A 16,874-nucleotide genomic window follows, 5' to 3' on the forward strand; every position below is an offset into this window, starting at 1 on the left:
TCCTCCTCCTCCTCAAGAGCCAAAGCTTTGAAAGACCCCAGAAAAAAAATAAATCCTGGGATAATAGATGGTGGATGTGCAATGTGCAGTTATGTTGTGCATTACATTGGTTTTCTATTTAAAATTCAATAATTATTTATACATTTGCATATACACATATAAACTAGTAGATCTGAATTTTATGCAGAGTTTAATTCTCTTTTGTTTTCTTTTTAGTAAAGCTTTCTCTCTCTTGCAATGAATCTGCAATCATCATTCTGTTAGGAAGGGGATTTAAGGTATGTTTCAGAATTTCTTTCTAGGATCTGATCTAGGGAAAATTGTATTAACACAACCCTTTCCATAATTAAAACAACTCTACCAATATGGATTTGCAGTCCATGTTCTGCTGCCATGTTAGGTGCAATTTACCAGATGAGGTTATTACCATGATTGGTTAAAGTGCTGAATTTCAAGTTTTCTTTTAAAAATAAACCCTCATGAAATATATAAAATGGGTTAACATGTTCAATAAAAGCGTCTCCTTTCTTTCTTCCTCAGATGAGAAAAAGAATTGTTAGGGAAAACATTTTGAGACATTTAATTGTGTTGATGGCTTAATGTTCTCTGTGAACACAGCCAAATATAGTTTATTTGATAAACCAGTTTAAACCAATCATGAATTAAGGTATGGACCCTATCAGTGACAACTTTGCAAACAAAGTAACAGTGCATTTTTGTTTGATTGACTGATTTTCCTCCTTTTTAAAAAAAAAAAAAGCTCTTGCCTTGTACATCTGTGCTAACTTAGCAACTATGCAGAAAGGGCAAAAAAACCAAACCAAGAATAAATCAAGGAACCACAAACAGAGCATGCACCTTTCTTTGCCTGCCACATTAAATCACAATTAGAATCAGTAAACAAGCAGCAGATTGTGGCTTTCAACTCAGAAGTGTCTGCAACAGCACTCAGCAACATCAAAATGGCAGGCATAATTGGGTGATTGAAGTCTCACACCTTTTTATGTGTTTGTGAGATGCACATTAAAAAGGGGTGGAGCTTTGGTTTTAAGGTCACACCCACCATTTTTACATCACTCTTGTTTGAACTGACATTTTCTGTCATTCATCACTAAGCTGGCTTACGCATTATGCTGAACTAACCCCTCCCAAATGACACACACACACACACTCTCAATAGCATAATGTGAAGTGAGATCCCTAAGAACCAGTTTTGTCAGAGGAATACTTCCTCTCTGTAGTATATATCAAGACATTTTTAAACATAAAACTATGTTTTATGTTTAAATTAAATGGAAATGTTAATTTCCAAAAGAGGAGGAGGAGGAGGAGGAGGAGGAGGAGAAGGAGAAGGAGAAGGAGAAGAAGGAGGAGGGGGAGGAGGAGGAGGAAGGAGCAGCAGCAGCAGCAGCGGCAGCTATTTGTGCATCCCAATGGGTGATGAACCACACAAATGTCCACATCTTTTTACTTCCGAGCTCTTTGACATGTAACTTTTCTCCTGATACTGAACATAATCCAAGTGATTGAAGACCTCTCAGAGATAGAAAGGAATAGTTTCAAAATACCTGACTTTTTCTCAGCCAAGGGATTCAGTTTTTGAAAATGAACAAAACATGCCAAAGCCTAACTCTTGGTATACAATAAACTTTTTTATGCATTTCAGGTAGGATGTAGTTTGATGATGTCTTTCATTCTGACTAATATGCTGTCTAATAAGTACAGAACTACATAGTCAGGTACTTTGCAGAGCTCATTCATGGCAAGCAATGATTAAAAGGATGTTTGAAAAAGGTGGTTTTAATTTGGAAGGGCTTCTAAGCAGTTTGTCTCCTTTTGCTTCAAAATGCCTGATTCATATTTTGGGTTTCACAACCTGCTTTAGGATGCAAGCAAATCAGTAAACAAACAAACTGAGCCAAAAATGAAATTCATCTTGACTTATTTTGGATCCATGCACACCAAATATTTCCTTTGTTTTTAACCTTGAATTGATTCCAGATACCTAAGAAATCAGAAGTTTTGTTCCTTCTGCATATATCTTCAGTATTCTGCAGTTCTCCATCACAAGCAGAATTATACTAAGAAGGAGGGAAATAAAAGGAGGTGTCTAAGTTAAAAACCACATTTTGCTTGGTAACAAATACTTTTTACAAAACATGTCTTATAAAACACAAGAGGATCACAAAAGTGAATTGGTTAATATAGTAACAAGGTTGCTGTGTTTTTGTCAACAACATCTCCAAGTAACATTTAAAGAAGAAGACCTGTAACTTCAATACACTCTAGAGTTTTGCTAATTTGAATGCTTTAGATATGTTCATTGTGTGTGAATGATACTAATGGCTCTACTGAAATGTATTGTCGAAGGCTTTCACGGCTGGCATACGATGGCTGGTGTGGGTCTTCCAGGCTGTCTGGCTGTGTTCTGGAAGTTTTGTTTCCTAACGTTTCGCCAGCACCTGTGACCGGCATCTTCAGAGTGCAGGAGCACAGACAGGAGCAGTTCTCTCTGTGCCCAGGGTGATGTGACCCTTTTTGGGGTATTTATAGAGATCTGAGGGGGGAAGGGGGGGATTGGGGGTGTGTGTTGGGTTACTGAGTGGCTGCTTGTTTTGGTGTCAGAATACGTGTGTATCTTCCTGGGGATTAGGCAGGGTTTTTTCTTCTATTGGATTGTTAACGAGGGGCTGCTGGGGGTGATTAGCAAGTTCATTGTGTGAACTGTTCACATGTCCTGGTGGTTGAGCTGAGTTCGTTGACCTTTTGCAGGCTGTATTTTTCAGGATTGGTAGCCAGGTTTTGTTGATTTTTAGACTCTCCTCTTTTTTACTGAAACTGTGCTGGTGTTTGTGAATCTCAATGGCTTCCCGGTATAGCCTGGTATAGTGGCTGTTGGTGTTGTCCAGTATCTCTGTGTTTTCAAATAGGATTTTGTGTCCAGTGTGCTTGAGAGCATGTTCAGCTACTGCAGATTTTTCTGGTTGCTGTAGTCTGCAGTGTCTTTCGTGTTCTTTTATCCTGGGATGGATGCTGCGTTTTGTGGTCCCGATGTATACTTGCCCGCAACTGCATGGTATGCGGTATACTCCTGTGGCGGTGAGGGGATCCCTTTTGTCTTTTGTTGATTTTAGCACTTCTTGTACTTTTCTGGTGGGTCTGAAGATTGTTTGGAAATTGTGTTTTTCCATCAGTTTTCCCATGCGGTCTGTGACCCCTTTGATATAGGGCAGAAATACTTTGTTGGTGGGTGGCTGTTTTTCTTCTTCAGTCGCATGTTGCTTTCTTGGTTTGATGGCTCTTTTTATTTCATTCTTGGAGTAGCCATTCGCTTGTAGGACTGGTGGTTAAGTTAAGAGTTTAGGAATTAACCATTAAGGTGGTTAAGTTCAGAGTTTAGGAATTGGGTTTCGCACATCCGATTGGCACGATCCATGAGGGTTTTGATAATGCCTCTTTTCTGATGTGGGTGGTGGTTGTAGTTTTTGTGTAGGTACCGGTCTGTGTGGGTGGGTTTTCTGTAGACTTTGTGTCCTAATTTGAGGTCTGGTTTGCGTATGACCAACGTGTCTAGAAATGGAAGTTTGCCGTCCACTTCTTTTTCCATGGTGAATTGTATATTGTGGTGGATGCTGTTTAGGTAGTTCAGGAACTTCTCTAGGTCTTCTTCATCCTGACTCCAAATTGCGAAGGTGTCATCCACAAATTGGAACCAGACTGTTGGGGTAACGGGTGCGGTTTCTAAAGCCCGTTTTTCAAAATGTTCCATGTAGAAATTTGCTACGACTGGGCTCAGGGGGCTTCCCATGGCGACACCGTCCATCTGTTCGTAGTACTCATTATCCCATAGGAAGTAACTGGTTGTTAGGCAGTGCTGAAATAAGGCTGTGATGTCTTCTGGGAAGATCTGTTTGATGAGTGCCAGGGTGTCCCTCACTGGTACCTTGGTGAACAGGGAGACCACGTCAAAGCAGACCAGTTTGTCCGTGGGGTTGAGTTTCAGGGTGCTGATTTTGTCGATGAAATGTCCTGAGTCTCTGATGTGGGCTGGAGTCTGTCCAACGTGGGTCTGTAGAAGGGTGGCCAGATGTTTGGAAAATTCATATGTCGGGGAGCCAATGGCGCTTACGATGGGTCTGAGTGGGATTGAGTCTTTGTGGATTTTGGGGAGTCCGTATAGTCTGGGTGTAAGGGCTTCTGTCTTACATATGCATTGAAGTACGTTGGGGTGAAGGGAGGAGCTCCTCGTCAGGGTGTTGGTTTGTTTCATGATTTTGCTGGTCGGATCCCGTTTTAGTTTCCTGTATGTGGTGGGGTCTAGTAGTTCTCTAACTTTGTCTTTGTATTCATCTGTTTTCATAATTACCGTGGCGTTGCCCTTGTCAGCCGGCAGGATGATGATGTCGGGGTCCGAATTGAGGGTTTCTATGGCATTTCTCTCTTTCTTCGTTATGTTGCTGGTGGGGGGCTTCGCTCTCTGTAGGATTCTTGCTATTTCACCCCTTATTTCCTCTGCTTCCTCTTCAGGACGGTGGCGGATGGCTGATTCCACATTGGCAATGATATCTTCCACAGGAATTCTGGGGGGGGGGTGATTGCGAAGTTTCCTCCCTTGGCTAGGATGGCGGTTTCTTCTGGTGCGAGTTGGCGTTCCGTCAAATTGATGACAATGCAGGCGGGATCCAGCGCCGGTTTTGGTTGACTGTTTTGGCATTTGTTAAACTTTTGTTTTTGCCTGGTTGTGTGGTCAATGATATCCTTTTCCATTTTCCTGTAGGTTAGGTTGTCAATCTTGTCCCAGCCCTGGCTTCTCATTTTCTGACTGATGATGATGTGTGTGTCAAATAGTTCTTTGTCTGTGATGGCATGTTTTATGCGGGTTGTGTGTTTCTCTCACGTAGGAGGGCTTGTTCAAGTCGGTCGTAAATGCGGTTAGCTTGTGGAGATTTGAGAGTCCTTTTCGTTCTGAGAAAAGCTGGGATGGTCCCAGTGTCTCTGCATCGTAGTAGGAAGGTTAAGGAGCATAGTAGGTGTGCTTTTTTGTTCCGGAGTGTTCCTAGTCTCCGTGTCTGTCGGAACGTTTCCTCCCCGTAGAGGTGTTCATTGTAACTCGCGCCAGAAGAAACCACCATCCTAGCGAAGGGAGGAAACTACGTGAGAGAATACACACAACCTGCAGAAAACTGTGTATTCACACTAATATTGAATGAATGGTCTGAAAACAATTACCCATGAGTGTAGATTGCTATAATAACTTTTTAATATTGACAAACAGACATATATGTTAATATTGAAAGGTAATATCACAGGAAACTGGTTTTTTGTCACCTGTATCAGCTATCAAAAATGTTTCATTATAGGGCTGAGAGGAGATTAACTGAATCATTTGTTCATGTTCTATAGTTGTTCAATTCAGGTTCAACTATAACTGAAGATTCAACTTTGTTCTGGTTGATACCTTTGATAATTGGTCTGGTACACATAATTTACTAGTTCAGTTCTGCTTCACTGGAGAAAATATAATTACCGAACACATTATTTATTATGAGCATTTGCACGGAGAGGTAAAATACATAAGTCTAAAAATCTTGCAACTGAGCACTAATATCAAGCACTATAAAGCATGCATAAAATATTCCTGGCATTCTGCTCATTTTTTTTCTAGGCTACTGGAGATGTTTGACGCTTCGGTGGAGTACTTCTATGAAACATGAAGCAAAGCACATATATCATGGTCATAGCTGCTGGTTATGATCAATAGGAAATATTGAAATGAAGTGCCCTTTCTCACTTCTGAGCAACAGAGCATATAGCCATGTCATTTGGTTCAGTCATAGAAAGCAGCCTCTGTGCAAATGCAACACATGTAGATAAGTAGATCAGCCTTAGCTTGAGTTTTGTGAAATGGGATCTATCATGTGCAAAACAAAGTATCAGGCTGGAGTGCACTAATTCAGTGGTACAATGTGTCTGCTTTGCACATTGATACAAGAAGAGGTAAAAAGTTGACAAAATTGTTCTTGACTTTTATTTAGTTCTGTTCATCTCGCTAAAAATGCAGTCATAGACCAAGGTAAAAATGGGATCTAATTCCATTTCTCATGCTACTCTTAAGCAATGTGGATGAAAATTTCATTGAAACATACACAGTTGCTAAGCAATCCTCCAACATTTTTAGATCTAACAAAAAGCAGGGCCTGTCACCTTTAGCAATTATACCAAGGGACAACAATAACACAGGAGCTTCTCAAAGAATGTTAAAATCCATTTAGAAAAGCAACATAGATTACAATTGTGTCCTTTAAGAATAAACTACATTGCATTTATTGTTTTTGACTCCTAGCAACCACATAGATTTTCTCCAAGATGATCTGTCACTAACCTGGTCTTTCAGGTTTTTGTATATACTGCATATGCTGGACCCAAATAGAACCTTGGATGATAATATTATATAATTCCTTCTTTAAAGGAAATTTTCAGGAATGCTAATACAATTCAGCTTTAAAGCATCTTATTCCTGGAATCAGTATTCCTGGAAATACTAAACAGAAATCTGTTTAGTTACATTATTATTACATGAACATGGTTTCCAGGATTCTGATTTCTGCTGAAATAAGAAACAATCTAAGTGACCTAATGCTGTCTCTATAGAACAATGTTCACAGTGTCTCTTATGGAAGCGGTAGAATAAATTAGTGACTCATAAAATGGAGGTCTCTTCCTCTTCCTCTTCCTCTTCCTCTTCCTCTTCCTCTTCCTCTTCCTCTTCCTCTTCCTCTTCCTCTTCCTCTCCCCTCCCCCTCCCTCCCTCCCTCCCTCCCTCCCTCCCTCCCTCCCTCCCTCCCTCCCTCCCTTCCTTCCTTCCTTCCTTCCTTCCTTCCTTCCTTCCTTCCTTCCTTCCTTCCTCACCAGAACATCATATTTTATTATAACAGCAGGTTATTCGACATGATTGCACCACTCTCCCTTCTTCTCCATCATCTGCATCATCCTCCTGCTTTATTGACAATGGTGCAATTTTGTACACAGAGGACATCCAAAAATGAAGCATACCCATACTGTATATTGTATAGAATACTGTAGGATTGTTCAGTAATTTTACATATTTTTTTGGTATTTGGTTAACATTTTGTCCTTCAGCCCTTGCATTCTGCTGAACCTTTGATGGTACACATGAGCCATTCCAATCCTTCATTTAGCTTGTGGCCAGTGTGGCATTGCTTTCTGATTATGAAAAGCAAATGAATTAGATAATTGCCACTGACAGGAAATCCATTGTCTATTTTGACCGCATCAGATAGACCAAAGAATGAAAAAAATATTGTCAACATACGAGAAGCCAGAATGCATAATAGCAAACTTAAAGGAAGAATAGCCTTTTTGTAAGAGTCTCATCTGTGAATGTTTATGCTATTATTGTGAATAGGGAGCATGACTTGAGACAGCTATAAAAATATAACATCATGATGATGTGTTTATAAGGATTCTCTTACTTTAGAAGCTGTTCAGTCTAAGTTTCTAAAAGTCATACTTCATGTCCCTTGCTCAGCTTCAAATGCCCTTGTTCAGCTACAGTTTGATTGTATTTCTCTTGGGGCCCACCTGAGACTTCGCTTTCTCAGATTTTGGCTGAAACAAATCCTTTGGAGCAAGTCTCCAGTTCACCTCACCCTCCTGGATAGATTTTTTTCATGTTATAGCCTCTCACGCCTAGCAATATCATCTCTCATCCCAGATGAAGCCTGATCAAACTTAAACAGCGGATTTGGGATTTAGATCTACAAAATGACAGGGCCTAAATCATCCATCCCTATTATGGCACAAATCCAGGTTCTCCATGGATGATTTCTAGCTACCTCTATAACATCCCACTTATTTTGCAAAGAAGACTTTTTACCTTGGCTCAGATTGGCATACCACCTATTATGGAGACTATAGACAAATAAACTAGTCTTCCTTACAACAATTGTGTGTGTTTCTGCTCAGATACAGAGATTGAGTCAGTAATTCATGCATTGTTACACTGCCTATGGCATTTGACACAGATAAACCTGATTATCAGAAATTTTAGTTGTCTTTCTGATAAAAAAAATTGCAGTCTTTCTTCTGCAAGACCTAACTTGGACAACCATTATAAAGACTGCCAAGTTTCTAGCGATAGCTAGGGCTTGCAGAAGCCAGATGATCTCTTTTCATTATTGATTGTTTAGGGTTTAGGGTTCCCCCCCCCCCCCTGTGTTTTAAATTTTGTACCTCTGCTTTATTGGTCTGGGACTGTAAATAAATAAAAAATAAACATGGGATATGGTAGTTATAGCTGAGATGGACGTGATTGCCTGAATGACCAGAAAACAGAAACAGTCATCAGTGACATAATGTGGTACAAACCCAAAGGGAGATTTCAGAAATCAATACTGACTTCTTGCCAGAAGCAAAAACAGAGATAAGAGGGCAAAATGTCACTGGAAGAGATGGCTGTGTGGATCTGATGCACACATCCTCTTCTTTGTATATCTTTGGAGGCCTGATCTCTAAGGACCTACTTAGCCTTTACAATGCTTTTTGTCTTTCATGTGCTAAAGAGATACAATATATGTCCAAAAAAACTATGAAGCACAACAATTCTATTTCCCTGAAAAATAAAGTTTTCATCAGTTATAGTCAGCATTTGCCTGTGTTGTAGAAAGACTGGAGATGAGATCAATCTTGAGAGGAAATGTCATTTACTACTTTTAGAAAATTAGCTCTTTTCTTGTAATGGACTGTGACTAACACACATCGAAGACAGAGCTTGGTATCTGTGGCTTTTTTATATCTGTTTTAATGGTACGGTTTGGGAATGGCATTAGACAAGGGAAAGAACAGATCTGCAGTGTTCCAGAACTGGTAAAGCAAAGTCCTCAGACCTATATTAGAAATAGCTCCTATTCCAATAGGACTGCCAACCATATTTCTGTACTGTTCTGGAGGTCGAAGTAAGCCATCACAGTGTCACTGGAGAGGGAAGTCTTTCAACATGACAAAAACTCTTAGTGAGTGGATTTCCATTTCCCTTAACTTTGCTTTGGATGAAAGGCTGATAGTGAGCTCTGAGATGAGGCAAACACATATGGGATAAGCCTAAAAGGACTCCAAGGTTCTAATACACTTTGATGATTTCCTGTAGTCTTATTGATTTCTTGAAAATTTCTTGGAAATTTCAGAAATACTAGCCGCTGAGAGGATACAGTGAAATAATTCTCATTTTGTTTTATTATATTCACATTTTGTCAGGATTTATTGTAATACTATACTGTTGCAAACTATCGAAAACAGGTGCATCCTGGTTAACAGGTTCAGCATAATTTGCAGTATTGATGAAGAAAGGTTCATGGGAGATGGAGATAGATAGATAGATAGATAGATAGATAGATAGATAGATAGATAGATAGATAATTACTGAAAGTCAGGCCCCATATATCAATCACTATATGTTTTATTAAATTTATTATTTTTTTTATTTTCAGAGAAAATGTTACCATACTTAGGAATGTTCAAATGTCATGAATCAAACTAGTAAGGAGTAAATGGCAATCAATTTGAACATTTAATGTAATTTATATAATAAGCTGTTTATGGGGCTTGGCTTTTGGAACAACCCTCTGTGTGAGTGTATTTGTGTGTGCGAGTGTGTGTGTGTGCATGTTTGTGTGTGTATAAAATACAAGGTTTTAAGTAATATGAGGTTTTAAGAATTCTGAATTCTATTCAATGATTTCCACAGCATATTTTAAAGAAAGCAATTTTAAACAATTTTAAACAAATACAGAACAAAACATGAAGTGCTTAAAACAAGAGCTTGTTTGATATACCTAATAATATATTTAAATTTTGCCACAAACATTTCTTTATGTGCGGACAAATACCAACACCACCTGGAGTTGTGAGCAACAAATGTATATAACTTCATTGATTCATTTCATATCTCTTAAATTCTTAAATTCTTTTTTTTTAATCAATATATAATTCTATAGGCATCCGGAATAAGGGATCCACATTATCATATGGTGCCAAATGGTGCCATCTTGTTAGTGGTTGTGAATGCCATCAACAGAAAGAAATTTGTGCAGTAGTTATTTGATTTGCACCTTGCTTGAATTACTAATAAATTAATCCAAACTTACAACAGAAGGGGTGATTAGCATTTTGTTGATTGATTTGTTAACTATAAATGACCCTGATTATGTTCTTAGTAATCAGTTTTCCCCTAATTGGCTTTCTTTCATTTAAACTTTAGCAGCTACATAGGGAAAGTGGCCAAGGTGTGTAACTGTTCTTACCTGTACAGCAGTACTTTTGTTTATTAAACACTGAAGAGTTTGATATTTTTGAAATGGAAATTTGATTAATCAGTAGAATTAAGGAATGTGACCTACAGATTAATTACCATGCTCCCTTGCTCGTGACTGGTAATCAGATATAATTTGTCACCATGGTTTAGAATACAAATTATAAAACAGTGGCACAAAGCTTTTTTTAAAAAATCACAGTGACAGAAAATATAGGGAAACAGTGTACAGAAATAAAATGGAAAGCTGGAAAGTAGAAGGTGTGCAAAGTATATTAAAAATTATTTTTAAAAAGTTGAATCTTATGAACACCAAATTAGCAATTTGGAAAATAGCCTGATTTGTTTAGACTGATTTAGAGCTTTCTTTGGCTAGGCACAGTTTAACCCAGGGCCTAAACTTGAAAGAAAATTCAGAGGAGCAAAGATTTAGAATCTCAACACTTACTCATAATTCTTATTGTTTGGCCCTGAAAACATACAAATAATGCTTGCATCCTTTTCACTTTGTAGCAAATTATAGTATAAAATAGGGTAGTATAAAGCTTTGAAGGAATGATTCATGAAATAATTTGTCCTTTGTTTCTGAAGTGAACGGGATTTGCTTTGCTCTGTGTCACTCTGATCATCTTATCCAGCAGCTCCAATAGCAAAAAGGGACATCTTCACATGCAGAGATGGTTTGAAATTGCTGGATGAGAGGCTTAGAATGCCATACAGGTCTTGTCAAGGGGAATCGTATTACCTCCTTTCTTCAGCAAGGAGAATTACATTTGAAGCAACAGGGCTGAGCCAATAACGCGAAAGCTTCAAATCACATCTTTCAAAAACCCTCTAAGTCTGCATACCCTAACCCTTTGGGGTACTACAGTACTTACCTTCTAGGGTACATTCCCCTAAACCTAAAGGTCTCCCACACCCTGATGCTTTTCTGTTAGTAAAAAGGTAAAAACGAGATGAGATAACTGCTAGTGTACCACTTTCTTGTATTGTTCCTTCTTCCTCTTAGGAGATACACCAATCTCACAGGGAATAAGCAAAATGAAACTTTATTTTTAAAATGATATAAAATTTTAGAAAAGATCCTTTTAGCTTTCAGTATTAAAATGCAGATAATCACTGTTGGAAAAGAGAGATTACAGAGCTATTCCAGTCCAGTGATCTAGCACCTACCAAAAAACCAAAAATAGAACATATAGGAATAAATATGAAGATCTGGCAGACCACAAGATCATACTGATTTGCTGCTAATAAGAGAAAAGATAAATAGCACAGATTCCCTGAAAGTTTGGTTCAAACTGACAGCAAAATACAATGCTTTTAAATTGTGCAAAGAAATAAAAATGTTTTGATGCATAGAAAACAAAGATTAAACGTAGCACTGTTTACATCTAGATAGTTATCTATTTATATCCAGGGCAAATGTAATAGGAAGAAGGGATAACCTTGAGGAACAGAAGGAAGATCCACAACCAAGACAACAGTCAAATAAAAGAAATTTGAGTCCAGGCCAGATCTGTAGCATGAGTAAGCATCTCAGACAAGACCCTCCCTAGTTCTCATGAAGATAAAGGGAGACAGGTGGGTAGCACATGAAGACTTGCAAGATTCTGTACTATAACCTTATAATAAAAGTAGTATTAGCATTCATAACTCTGGCATCCTAATCTGGTCTACCTTGAAGGGCTGACAGCTATGTGCATCAAATACCATCCCTTCCGAAAAAGCAATATTGCAAATAAAAAACTGGACAATGTCAAAATAATCACAAAAACAAATCCATAAACCCACATATCAACTTGTTAACGTTTTATTATAAAGGCTTAATAATAAAATAAAATTACTGTTGTTATATAGTGGATAGATTAAAGTTATTTTACTCTATTCTTCATGCTCACATAAATAAAGTGAAGATGTCATGCTTACAGTCAATAAACTGAAATCACTCATTCTAGCTTTCAACCTTGGGTGATCTTCCATTCAAGTATTAACCAGGTCCATATACTTAGTGTACCTTTATATTGAAAATGGATTCCTGGGTAACCTTGTTCAAATCAAACCATTATGGTGGACCACATGTTATAAATATTATCTTGCAGTTACATACATGTATTCTTCAGAACGGGGTCAACTGGAATCCTCTCCCTACTTAAAAAAGTGTAGATGCTCAGGGTTGGGCATCTACTGAATAGATGAATATTATTTTTTCTCCTTTGTCCTTCCTTTAGTAACTTGAAATGTGGGTTTACCTTTCCACTAGCCTTTTAATGTTTGTTTTCATGTGATGTATCTATAATTACTGCAATTTTATTGTTAAATTTTAATAGTATTAATTCTATTATTTGTAAACCATTTTGAGTAGATTACATGGAAGGTGATATTAAACATATTATGAAGCAAGCAAGCAAATGGATTTTTGCACAGACCTTTCTGCTGGTGTTGGGCAATCCATTCTCAGTCAGAAGGATGGCAACTTTCTATTTTTGTTGCATGAAATCTCATAGCTTGGGCAGAACTGAATGTGACAGTTCTGAAATGAAGTCTCTCATGGCTAGTCTAAGCAAACTGAATGAATTTGTGCTTGTGTGTTTCCTATTTTCCACTGTGTCTGACTCTTTAAGGTTCACATCTTCACCTTTCTAAGTTCCACAGGATGCTTTCTCCCAGAAAAACAGGGGAAAATGTTGTAAACAAATATTTACTAGGTGATGACAAACTTGAAGAGCAGTTCTGCGTGCACTTGAGTCTTCTCACTGAGGTAGGTTGGGTTTGAAGATGTGAAAAATCTTTATTTCATATTACATTTGAATGTCTGAGGCAAATAGAATAAAGCCTTGGAAATATAGTGAAACCCTATAGAATTTGGGGAGTTTATTATTAAATGCTCCAATGTTTTTCATCTTTCATGGTCTACAATGCATCTAAAGAGTTAGGAAGAAAGATATTCTCAAACATTCATTGAACACTTGGTCCAAATGAGTAAAACATTTGGTCCATATAAAGGGGCCACATGTGAACATTATTTCAATCTGAGTTAATTTTTTATTCACATCCCTACTTCTGGATATTTCTATCCTTGAAAGCTAGAGGCAGCAAGCTCTTCTCAGCATAAAAATGGACATGCTATCTCTGCAAAGGACATGACATATTAACCCCATTTACACATTATCCAAGCAATAAATCTTCCCCCAGAGTTGCTTTTGGTTTGCTTTACCCTTCTTCTTCCCCAGTCAGAGCTGGTTAGTGTTTGGATGGAAGACCATCCAGAACCCCCAAGCTATAGGACTTGGCAGTTGAAAAACCATCCTGAAAGAAAACAGTGGCAAACCCTTGCACCCCCAGGCAGAAGCTTTGGAGAGGAAATTCAATTTGCCCTCTACTCATCAATATAATCTAAGCCATGCTAATGCTTTGGCACATGCCATGTAAGATTAAATGTGTGCTTCTGAGCTTATGAAAAAAGACAAGATTTAATTTTTGCCAAACCACTCTAGTTTGGCAAAAGTCTGGAATGTATTCAGTGTAGCACTGGGTCTTAGGACTGAAACAGACACTGATGTTTTCAGAGTTCTTCTGTCTAGGAATGGTGTTCCATGGACAAGAGAGAGAGCTACAAGAATCTCCATCTGGATTTTCTGCAATCAGCTAAAATAATTTTTGGTGAACTTCAGCCCAAACACTTGCATATCAGCTCAGATTTATCCCACTGAGTGCTGTGAGATTTCTAATAAAGTTGCTCTCCTTTCTGAGTTCAAAGCATGGTTGCTCTCATTTTTTCCCCCCTACCATGATTGGAACTTCAGCCTCCTTTAGAAGACAGTAAAATTTTTGTGAATATTAAGCACAGCTTGCTGTTATGGAAGACTTACAGTTTAAAAACCCCCTGTGTTGTGCCCACATCTTTCTCACGTTCGCTTTTGCTTTCAGAGTGACAGCAAGCCGTTGCATTCAATAGCCCCCCTTTGCTTATTCTTAGAAGTAAGAATGAGACTGTGAACATTGATATGTGATGATGCAGCAAAGCAAAATTCTCTGGGATTCTGCACTCTTTCTGCAAGCATGTAACTCTCCTATTCCTATATAAGTTGTGGAAAACACCTTATGCTATTTGTTGTTAGGTAGCAATAGTATTTTTTTTAAATGACCAGCTGTTCAGGATTCCTAAATTTACAGAGAGATCTACCTGTATTCCAGGAAATCCGAGTAGAAGCACAATTCATTTAATACCCTGATAGGCAGAATATCTGAAAAGTTCCAAAATACCATTTTCTTTACTTTAAAATACCATGTTCTGACTCAGAAGTAGAAGGAAACCTTTGGGTTTAAGCAAAATTATATATAATTATAAAAATTATACAGAATTCCATACAGAATTATCTATAACATTGGAAAATGTGATATTTTAATGCATTATTGGTATTAATGTATAGAATATCACACATGCACACATATGCACACACATAACCCTAACTACTGGTGTTAAATTACTTTATATATGGTCTTAACTGTGCAAAAACAGGTGCTTTTACTGTTCCTTTTTACATGGTCACGTAGAGGTTGTCATTATTCACAGCTCTTCTATTAATCAGGTGAAACAGTACCTTCCTTTATTTCTGCAAGAATTATAGGAAATATGCCTAGCTGGAAAGTGGGAACAGAATCATTCTGAAATCGTTTAGATATTATCCTCTACTTTCTGTTGCTAGGGTAACCACATTCACTTTTCTTCCTCAAAGCAGATCCTCCAATAGTAGACTTTCTGACAGAGAATTTAAATCACAGTATCAAAAACTAAATAAAGAAGTAAAGGGGAAAAAAATGAAGGAACCAACATTATTAACATTAATCAATCCTGTAAATAATATTGTATGTGTGTGTGTGCATGTCTGTAGTCAGACTTTTATCTTCGGGAGCTTTTTTCATCAGGATGGCTAATTGAGAAGACTACTTAGTGGTGTAAAAATAAAATAGTATAAATATTAAAGCAAGATACAGCTAAATTGTCTAATGTAGGGACCATTGTTCTCAGAGACTTTTATGCAACCTAGCTTAATCACAACATATTCATATTTAGAAGCAATTCAATGAGTTTAAAAGGGGTTTCTATTATAGAGTGACTCCATTTGATATTTTTCCCTGAATGATCGCCTTTCATAAAACAATAGCTAGCAACCACACAATTATTGTACGTGACTGAAATATTCCCCATGACTTTCTATCAGAGGGTGCCTTTAGAATTTGGCCACAAAAACTATGCCATGGCATCAAAAACTTCTTAACAGAAAATCTTTACAACTGCATGGTCAAACAAACCAGCAAGCATCTTAGAGGGTTATTGAACATATATAAAATATTTATATACAAAGTTTTATATTCTGAACAGGAAGAAAGAGGGGGAAGGGGGGAAGGTGCTAGTTTTTCCATGGCTTAATTGTTAAAACTGCCACTGACTTTTACCTAAAATGAAATTTCAAGATTAAATTTGAGGAAAACACCTGAAAAATTATAGCATCTTATAACATTACCATCATTCCAAATGTGTTTCTGTCTTTGTTGGTGATGAGGTTTTACAGTTCCTCATTCCATGCAACTGAAACCAAACTGTTACTTCATTATTTTACATTGTTATTACATCAGCATACTAGTGCCTTAGGGAGTTTCAGGTGCTACATTGCAGAGACCTAAAACAGATATAATCCAAATGACAGAAGGAAGGGAGGGAGGAAAGAATACTAAAAGGTAATCAGAATGAGAAATGTAGTCGAAAATATGGATGGAAATGAGGATTAAGGAGTTCTGCTAAAGTCTAATGGAAAGGTTTGGAGCTCTGAAGGAATTCAGTGATGAAAATCAGCTCTTCTGGAAAATAAATGAAGAAAACAATTGTTACTTTTGGTTTTTCCTGGCCACTGATATATTCTCTTGGAGGATCCCTGCAGTCAGTTTAAGGATTTGCTGTTCAGAAACAAGCATGCTTATCAAACTAAACACAAGGATAACATTGCCAGTCTTAGAAACTTTAGCAAAGACTGTATAATGGCCTCAGAATGGAAGACCGTAAGTAAGGACAGACAGGTGTGTCCACAGGGGAAAATAAACAAACTCACGATGGCGGCAGTGACTGTTTCTTTTTCTTTTTTTTAATTTAAACTTTTAACTGATTTTTAGAAAGCTAAAGATACAAAGCACAAAGTAAAAAAAAAAAAAGCTGTAAAGTTTTTAAAAAAATAGATATATTTTTAGAGATGTTTTCTTCCCTTCCCTTGAATTTTTTTTTCCAACTGCTAATCTAAATATTTATGTTTCATATTGAACATTGAGGGTTATTGCTACCATCTAAGTCATTTTATCTATTATTTTTGATTGGTTTTAGGAAAATTCTTTTCCTAAAAACCATATTTCAAATAACTACGTTTGTCTTGTATGATGTGTAATATGTAAGGGAGCCAATTCTACTTAAATTTGGTTAGACTTTGATTATGCATAAATACTGTCTGTTTCTGCATACTGTTTAATATTGTTCTTCCAGTCTTGTATTGTCAGCACT

At 37.5% G+C, this 16,874-nt stretch overlaps 1 long non-coding RNA gene across 1 annotated transcript in view; it reads left to right on the forward strand.

The window, feature by feature from the left end:
* The first annotated feature begins 214 nt into the window (after window positions 1–214).
* LOC148215882 (uncharacterized) overlaps window positions 215–16,874 on the forward strand; it is a 75,007-nt gene continuing 58,347 nt past the window's right edge. Inside the window, exon 1 of the long non-coding RNA XR_015796347.1 lies at window positions 215–278. This is a non-coding gene — a long non-coding RNA (uncharacterized LOC148215882). The remainder of the gene's footprint in view (window positions 279–16,874) is intronic.

This window comes from Python bivittatus, unplaced genomic scaffold, assembly GCF_059951505.1.
Source record: "Python bivittatus isolate LINGU-HERP-01145 unplaced genomic scaffold, Pbiv_v1 ctg000330_np1212, whole genome shotgun sequence".
NCBI classification, from domain to species: Eukaryota; Metazoa; Chordata; class Lepidosauria; order Squamata; family Pythonidae; genus Python; species Python bivittatus.